Raw genomic sequence first — 9,988 nt, 5'->3', positions numbered from 1 at the left:
GGCACTGTTATGACTGTACTAGTACTGAGGGTCAAGATACTACAATTAGGTAAGGAAGACACACGAGTTAGGTAATTGTGTCCAGACATGGGCTGAAATACAGAAAAGAATCTGGGACTACATTGCAGAAAATAATGACATATAATCTATGCGGAAATTGTAGTATTTGAACATGCTCGTAAAGAATAAGTGGCCCATAGGGAAAACAGAACAAAGTCAAAAGGCAGGACTCATGAAATCTGAAAGTTCTATTACCTACAGAAAAAGGGCTTGATATATAAAGGTCCTGAGAAATGGCTAGAGTATGAAAAGACTTTAGGCCACCTAAGAGAGAATGCTACAGAAAATCTTTAAATTTAAAGAGATCGCTTGAAAGTTCTATATAAGTACATTAGAATTTGAAGATTTGACAATGAAAAGATCACTTAGGAGACTATTAGGTTTTGACAGGCCATTGAAGCCTCGAGCTGAGATGCTGGTTGTTTGTGGAGAAGTTGACAGAACTGAGAATTTGACAGAAACTGATGGCAAGGATTTATAGAAGCAAAATGATCATGTCAAAACCCATACAATTTAATTGAGCTCTCTCCACACTGTCAATGTGCTTGACTAAGCACATTGCACCTTGCTTAGTCAAGTCCAGGCAGCTCTTAGGATTTTAGAAACATTTCATCACCACATACTGCCACATTTATTTTGTTTTTATTTCAGTGCACAAATAAATACATTATTCACTATGTTATGCAACAAGCTCTGCCTTCAAAAAGTTTAGTTCTCAAAAAAGAGCAGAATGCACCCCTAGAAGCTTTCAGAGCTTTGTAATTTGAGACATTAAAACTAGACATTTGTTTGTTGAAGGGAAGTAGATGGGAGACAAGAAAGTGACTCACATCACTCCATCTGAGCTTTGAGACAACTCTGACACCAGTGGCTTTTCAGGGTTGAGACTATTTCGTTATCTCTAAGTATAGGTTTTGCCTAAGATCAAAATGAACATTTTAATATATTGTTTTACATGGGGCAAGTACAGACATATTAACAAAGAGTTAAGAATCAAGTATAGAGAAGGTCTGATAAAGGCCATGCAGTTGACACTAGTATCATGACTTTTCTTTCTGTGTCTTCATAAAAATGTGCAGCTCACTGTGAACTGTGGAGCCTGGAGAAGAGTGGTAAGAGTGGATGGTCACCAAGTCAGGCTCTCTTGGATGCTTTACCATAGAAAACGGTGGGCTCACATTAATAAATGCTTTATTCCATTAATAAATTTCTTTAACTTTTCCTTTACATAAAAAGAAATTTTTACAAAATAATACTATGAAATGGTGGGAAAATGATTCACTATCAAAATGTACTTGCTTTTCTGCAAACAGATCTGACTGAATTGTAGCAACAGTCTGAAAAGCTATGCCAACGTAAGAGCCTTTGACACTGTGACAGGCACAGATAGAAGGATCTTGCTTGCTACTAGCTTAGCTTCAGGTTAAATGAGAGACTTCATCTCAAGGGAAAAAAGATAGCAAGTTACAAAGCTGGACATCTGATGTCATCTTTTGGTTTCCATACTTACACCTCTGAAACACACACTATCATGAAACCAAAGAGGGTCTCTGTATCCAGAGTCTGAAAGAGGCAAAATAGTAAATTTTCTTTTTGGGGGGCTAAAGGGATGGCGTTGAAGTTATTTTTAGTTTATAAAAGAAAATTGAATTTCCAAGAGGAACAAAGAAAACTGAAGGTTAGGAGAAACCTGGGTGTGTGTTGTGGTAAATCTTCTATGCAAATAAGCCTGTGAGAGGAAAAACCAACTCAATTAATATGAAAACAAGTTGCATGCCTAGATTGGGCAGATCTACCACTACACTACTATATTGCCCAGCTATGAGTTTCCTTATAACTTTCAGTTTCTCCAGGCCTCATACTTCTGTTTCATTTTTCTTCCACCTCTTCCTCTTCAATCTTCCCCTCTCTCCACCTTCTCCTAGTTCTTCCTAAAACTTTTTAGTTCCACTTTCCATTCCACTGCCCAATCACCAGCTCTAGCCTTTATTTATAATTTAGAATGTAGAAAAGGTTCACATGAAGTCACCTAAGTAAGTGATTCACTCTTCATCCAAGGAAAAACCTCTTGGAGAAGGAGAATTATCATCAAAATACAAAGAGCACCTGGGTAATCCACAACAGGTGTGAGTTTATTATAATGTCTTATTCCAAAGCCTGGAAATGAAAACTGAGCTTTCCTAGGACTAACTGGATCATCAGAGGCATCCCTTGGTGGGGAGGGGAGAGCTACCCTTGATCAATGTCATGGTCTACATGGGCTCTTAGGCAACCACCATGTGCCCATTGATATAATAAACACTATTATTCTTGGGGAACATTGAATTAAGGAATGACACAGGAAGCCAAGACAGTGGCTTATTTAGTTGGAATCTGAATGATAGTCAGAATGATAATCTTCATCTGGTAATACCATAATTTCATTTTTCTTGCAGTGAATTTAAAGAATTAAGTCATCCTGGGGCTTAATCTCATGAGCAGTGCTCTGCACCTTCTCGATGAAGTTGTGCATGAGGTTGGCATACTGTGTAGTAGTGGGATTGCCCATTGTGCTCTTTATGGGAATGCCTTTTGTGTTCACCCCAATGATGCCCTGCACTCCTTTCTTTCTCTGAAACCTCGTGAGTGTTTCCTCCACTTTTGTCATCTCAGACTGATCCAGCAGCTCCAAATTGCCAACACTCAGGTGAGTTCACTGCACTTCTGTAAAATTTCTTACTTCTACAAAACTACTCCTTCATCTGAACTCAGGAAAATTAATTTTATCATGAAAGATAGATGTTAATAAATAAAATCTCTGGATACATGTTCTCAATTATAGCATCTGGATGATAAAAAGGGACAACTCTCCAGAAAGAGACATTTGGGAGCACTTCCTGATGAAATAGGATCCTTAGAAACAAGGCTAAAAACTCTACTCCAGACAGCCATTTATCCCTATTATTTAGACTATTAATATTAACATACCAATGGAGAGAATGGTAAGGACCTAGTCTTTTATGTTGCTGTGTAGAATGTGAATATTGCATGATTTTGAATAAATAAAATGATACTGATGCCATTTTTGTCTCAAACTGTGGCAAATCAGAGAGCCCTTTTTATCCTCTCTCTCTTGTTTGGTTTGAGTTTGAGCCCCAAAGAAACCAAAACAAAATCACGAATTTTCAGGCTGTAAAGATATATAGGAGTGTTTTGGATAGCGTGGCTTGAGAAGAACTGATCTTTATTCTACCCATGATAAACTCTAGACTCTAGAAGCTCAACACAAGCAGCATGTTCCCTTGCATTGTGATTTGAAAATAATTTAAGAAATAGAAGACTTATTAATTGTAACTACATCCTGGGGTGTTTGTTGTCTATGACCAAAAAAAAAAAAAAAAAACAATAAAATGAGAACAGACTGTCAAGATTCATTAGTGGTGAAATTCCCAGTTTTCATTAAATGCTGTGCGGCTGAATATCATAAGAAAGTCATAGTGGACATGGCATAAATGACAATAAAAGGAAACCATTTCACCACAGAGGACGTTCTGATTATCATAGGTATACAAACTCCCCAATACGCACAGCTCCTCCGTCTGTCATTAGAGCAGGGCTCCCATGGTCCTCAGTGTTTCCTACTTATAATTCATTTTTAAAATATTTTTACATCATTAAAAGATGTATTTTTAAAACTTTTTATTATTAATAAGCTTATTGTTGACAATTATATACTTGAATATGATCAAGTTGGATTACCCTCTTTTTCTTCTTGTGAGTCCAAACTAGGACAACACACCTTGGAAGTCAATGGGGAGCAGAACAGGTGCAATATACCTTGAAAGCTGAGGGGTTAACATTAAGTTCCTGTTTGTCCTATGTTAAATCCTTGAAATAAATACAGATAAGTTTGTCCTGTGTTTAGACCTTCAAAGTGTGGTTTCTATTTCTAATTAAGAATAAATTTCTGTTTCTTAGATCTAATGTAAACTACAAAACATATTTTTGTGGTTTATTTGGTTGGTTTGTTGTTCAGTTGGTTGGTTTTTCTTTTTTTAAATCAAGAATTCTCCGTGGCTGTCTTAGAAATTTCTCTGTAGACCAGATAGGCCTCAAACTCACAGAGGTTCTATTTTATTGATTTCAGCCCTCAATTTTATTATTTTTGACATCTGCCTCTCTTGGGTGATCTTATTTGTTTTTATTCTAGAGCTTTCAGATGTGCTGTTATGTTGCTAGCATGTTATTTGTTTAATTTTTTTTTTTATTTAGGCACCTAACATTACCAGCTTGCTTCTTATTTGCTTGAAATATTGTTCACTAGCCCTTTACCCTGAGGTAATGGCTATCCTTGATGTTGGTTGAAGTGGTTTTTTTGTTTGTTTGTTGGTTGGTTGGTTGGTTATTATTTGATTTGTTTGCTTGTTTTCTCCCTACAGCAGAAAAATGGGTTCTATTTTCTTATCCTTCTGTTTATTTGTGCCTTTTCATTGAATAAGAAGCCATTGGTATTGGCAGTATCTTATTCACATGTTGTAGCCCAGCCAAATACAGTGAAGTATGGAACATTTCTAGAGAATATCTGTGCTGGAGGTTTTCCCATTGAATGTTCAAAGAACTAGAAATGACCTGTTATAGATCCCCAGCATGGTATTAGAAATGAGATCTTGTTCCAGAGTCTAGAGGTCCTTCCTGGAGAAATGTGAAGGGACTTTAGATTCTCTTCCATTTGAGAAAGTTGTGAAAGTAGACACTGCTCTGTGTGTGTATGTGTGTGTGTGTGTGTGTGTGTGTGCACATGCATGTGTGCATGCATTGCTAGAATTGAGCTAGGTCCATATGAAATTAATAATGTTATATTATATAAACTTTTAATTCTAGGATAAGGCATATTTTGATATAGAACATAGTTTTAGAGACATGACCTAGGATTAACTCTTCCAAATAAGGTCAGATATTCAGGACCTTGAAGAACTTTGGGCCTTCAGAGTTCTGCAGATGTGACGGCTCTTCATCCTCTACCGTAGGAGTATCAAAATTGATTTTCTCACTGTGGGATTTTCAGAAGTCAGTAAACAATGAGGAACTTTCAACAGTTCTTTATAGGCAGGGTAGAGTGCAGGAGATAATATCTATGTGAATGTTTATTTGTTTTAAAGGAAAAACCCATAAAAAATGTCAAGTTAATGAAGTTTTTAGATGAGTTTGTGCTTCAAGTCTCATCATGTACTTTAAACAAACACTCTGAATGCTTGTAATTACAAAACCCGCCATGGAATGGTGAAGACTGCTGAGTCTTTAGAAAGACGCATTTTCTTTCCTTAATATTTTTTTTTGTAGACACTAATTACACCTAATTAAAGTGATCACAGAGATAGCAAACCCTAATGAGCATTTATTTTGGGTTTATTTTTTAAGTGATGTTCAAAATGAAGTGCTTTGCAACTTTTTTCTTTATAACAAAGGTTGAATAAGTGGAAGATGCAGTTTCCAAGGTCAAAGTCAAAATGGGTTAAATGAAATTTTTAGAAAGTTCTTTCTCTATTATGTGTAAGGCTAGAATATTGGTGATGTCTTCTATTTTGCACAGCCCCTATACCAAATAGCAACCCAAAGATACACTCATATACTCACATGTGCTATGTAAATATGCCTCTGGATATAATACAGCACGTGTCTCTGAGCTTATGCACTATGCTCTGGGTTTAAAACACTTGTAATCCAAGCATGTTGGAAGCAGAGACAGGCAGATTTTTTAGGAGTTGGTTACGAGTCAACCTTGTCTTCTTGGTTATTACAGGACAATTAGAGACACTATATAAAAGAAAATGGACAGCATTCTTTATCAACATCAACACATAGATGTGCACACATATATACATACACATAAAAATAAAATAAAGCATTAAATACACAAGAATTGTATAGAAAACTTAAGACAAGTTTGCTAGTGATTTTGTGCTAAGAATTAGTAGTCAAAAGATAGTGGCTTGTGAAAACTCACAGCAGAATCCAGCAGGTCGTGTTTGGTTTTTCACTGTTCCTTGGAGACTCATAATGGCACCTATATTGGAAAGGAAGGGAACATACAGTCACTTCTTATCAGGCACTGGAGACAACAAGATCTTCAAGTAAAGAAATGACCTTGAAGTTTTCTTTGATGAGGACTGAGGCAATACTGTATATCAGGACCTGGAGGAGGCACATCACAAGTAGGTGTTGTGTGTCTAAGCTGTTTCTCAGAAACTGTATCTATATTTCCTAGTAGCCATTCAAATCTTGTACAATGAGCCCAGAATCTCTAACACCAAAGGCAAGTTCCATTAACAAGTTTTAGGGCTCACTCTATGATAAGTCAATATTAACACCTTCCATGGGAACAAATGCTTTCTAGACCGGATACAAAATATGTGACCTCTCACATACCCTGACCACTTCAGAGTTTTAAAAGTTTTCTTTTCTGGAGCCTGTGGATGTTATTTTCCACTTTTAAGTCTAGGGTTGTCTTAAGGCATATATTCTGGCATCAGAGATTGGCATTTAACATTGGTGGTGTCACATGCCTTTAATCTCTGAACCCAGGAGAGAGAAGAAGACAAATATCTTTGGGTTTCATGGCAGCCTGGTCTACAAAACCACTTCAAAGATAGTCTAGGCTACAAAGAGAGACCCTTTATTGAAAAGATAAACAAACAAGCAATCAAACAAAACAAAACAAAACAAAGAACAAAACCACAGAAAAATGAGGAGTTAAACAGGAAAATAGATAAATCTATTTATTTTTATCTTTTAGGTTTAATGGAGAGTCATGAAGAGATATAGTTAGTGAGAAGAATAGGTTTAGTTTTCATTCATAGCAGAATGTTTTTTGTGGTGGACAGCATCGACTATCAACATGATATAATCTAGACTCAACTAAGAGCCAAGCTTCCAGGGACTCTTGTAATTCATACCTGGATTAATTGAAACCTCTGAGAAGGTCTCTAGGAATTATTTTGATTATATTAATGTTGACGATTCATCTCAATTGTGGGAAGGACTGATTTCTGGAAATTGGATCATGGGTTGTATAAACTAAGAACAATTTCTTAACACTGGCCAACATGCATTCATAACTCTCTGATTTCTGATAGTGGATATATCACAATCAGCTGTTTCAAGTTCCTGCTGCCTTGTCTTCTTCTTTGTGATGGACGAAAATATGAGCCAGAGTAAAATCTTTCTACTTTAAATTTAACTTATTAGAATATTTTTATCACATAGACAGGAAAAGAAGTTTAAACAGTCATCATATTAATTACTTCTCAGTAAACATGGCAAATCAACATGGCCAAGGAATATTATAAAGGAACAGTGGTTTTTGTTTTGTTATTCTTTTTTTTGCTCTTTTTTTTTTAGTTAGTTTGTTTGTTTTTTGGTTTTTTAGTTTTTGGTTTTTTGGTTTTTTTTTGTTTTTGTTTTTGTTTTGTCTTTCAGGTTTAGAAAGTGAAGAGTCTATGGTGGAAAAGCGAAGGTGTAGGGAAAACAACAACCAAGAGCTTGCATTTTATTTCCTAAGTAGGAGTGAGAGAGGGATAACTCATCATTTAGCCACTTTGTGACCTTAAAAAAAATCAGTTTAGTTGAACACAAGTGCCATTGACTGAAAAATAAAAGTAGTATATGCATTTTGGGTTTTTTTATTCAAATATATACTCCAGTCTCTGTAATAAGTTTTGACTTTCTATTTCAGGTGTGCCTGATTCAGTCATGAAATAAAAAAAGCTTTTTACTAGTTTAGATCACATAATAATTATGCATAATAGGTTTTGCTTTGATGCTTTTGTGAATGTTTATATCAGTGTGTATACTCTCACCTCACCCCCAGTCTGAGAGTCATATTCCCTGTTAGTCCCTTTTTTGCTGTGTGATTGTCCTGCTTTTATTTTGAAGACATGGTAAATTTAAAGTAGATTTTCTTACCACAGCATGGACAAGGTTTGTTTTTGTTTGTTTGTTTGTTTGTTTGTTTTCCTTTTTTCAGGATCACAAAATTTACCAATAACTACATCACTGAACAAAATGTCTGCCCCCATCTAGAAGCTAATTGTCAATAGGTTCTCAAAGAACAGTCATGTCCCATGAAACCCTTAGCTTCCTATGACAAGGTCTTTGTAGACCAATCTTAAGCAGATCATGTGCATGTCATTGCTTCTGTGGTGACTATAGGGGTAAAAAGCCATGTCCTTCTTGGAAATCAGTATTTTTTGCTAATTGCCTTCAGGGAGAGTTTCCATAAGAATTTTTTATGGAAAAATGTTTTCTGTCAAACATTAATTCCATAATAATTGAAAATAGTGATGGTAAGACACATTTATTTAAAAAAATCAATATTTCAGCCAAATTCCGGTTGGAGTTCAGAGTTGTTTGCTAAGACATCCTCTAGTTAAACACTATTTGAAGAGGATGATAAAGATAGTGTGAAAGAAAACTAATTCAAAGAAAAATTACAGTGTATTCATTTTTCTCATTAAAAATAGAGAAATGATAAATGTCAATTCTCATCATAACTAAATTAATATATGTTGAACAACACACAGCAATGTAGCAGATCCCTATCAAAGGGTACAAATAAAAGAAGACAAATTAAGTCACTCATTATACATGCCAATGATTTGCCTATGATAACTTCAAAATTATACCTTGTAATCATGACTACAAACTCTCTTAGCTTATGCAGTTGTGTTGTTTATAGTTGATTTCATTTTTCCATCTCTATCTTTCCCCCCCTCCCTCTCTCTCCTTCCCTCCCTTCCTCCCTCCCTCCCTTCTCTTCTCTCTCTTTTTTTCTCTTCCCTCCCTCTTATTTCTTTGGCAACTCAAGCCATCTAATGTATACCTAATACATTCTTGACATTTATCATTTTTCTCACTTTATTAACAGAAATTAAAGACTTCGTCTAGTGGGAAATCCCCTTAACTTTCCTTTTTAAAGCAAGCACATTTTTGGACAGTGGCTATGGAGCCTAATGAATTTATCACCACTGAATTAAAAAAAAATACCTTTAATACTAGCTTTATTTCAGGTCATGTGGATCCATAACTTATTCACTTGAATGCATTTATTTACCACAAGAATTTGTGTTTAATTTGGGTTTAAAGAAAATTAATTCAGATCAAAATTTAAATTATTTAAACTGGAAAGTGTTTTTATTGACATATGTTTGTGGGATAAAGACTAATATGGAAAAAATAATATTTCAGTCAAACAGAGTGGAGCCTTTGGGGTTGACTCCAAAGGCTTTCGTTATGGAGGAGAATACACTACCAAGTAAGTCTAAATGTAATTCTTTCAATACATTCTTTCTATAATTCCTTTTCAAGCCCTCCAGATATATGCATGTTCACATGCATACACCCATGCCTGAGGCTGAGGGATAGTGGTAAGATACAAAAAAATGAATATTTGGACATGTATAGACAATGATCTGGCCTTATTTGTCAAAATCCTAGTACTATTATGAATTTTGTCTCCTGAAGATATTGATAAAACAATAAGGAGGCCTACCTGAACAGAGCAAATTTTATTAGAGACATGTTGTTATTATTACTTTATTAGCATGATAAGTGTCTTAAATTTTTAGTCCTTCAAGAAATTTAAATTACCACCAGGGGTCAAACCAGTGGTCTGACTATGGTGCTTTCTAGCACTCTATATATATAGAATGAAGGGAAAAAAAAACGATGGATTATAAAGGAGTTTTAGCTTTCATTGTTGAAAATGAGAAAAACAGACTGCTCTTACATATTTTCAAGTTGTTAATTATTGCATAGTGATAACATTCAATAATAGATTTCATTATAACAATTTTATATATGAGTTAATTTTGTTTCAGCACATCCATTCTCCATCCCTCTCTATTCTTCAGTCTCTCTCTCTCACTCTCTTCCTCTTTTATTGTCATTTTTT

At 35.2% G+C, this 9,988-nt stretch overlaps 1 pseudogene; it reads right to left on the bottom strand.

Annotated features, from left to right (window-relative positions):
• Window positions 1–2,418: 2,418 nt before the first annotated feature.
• LOC114609471 lies at window positions 2,419–2,707 on the bottom strand (annotated as a pseudogene).
• Between the last annotated feature and the right edge of the window lie 7,281 nt (window positions 2,708–9,988).

The sequence above is a fragment of the Grammomys surdaster genome, unplaced genomic scaffold, assembly GCF_004785775.1.
Source record: "Grammomys surdaster isolate TR1022 unplaced genomic scaffold, NIH_TR_1.0 125973, whole genome shotgun sequence".
NCBI lineage: Eukaryota > Metazoa > Chordata > Mammalia > Rodentia > Muridae > Grammomys > Grammomys surdaster.
The sequence above is the reverse complement of the archived record's forward strand: the minus strand, read 5'-3'. Positions and strand labels throughout refer to the sequence as shown.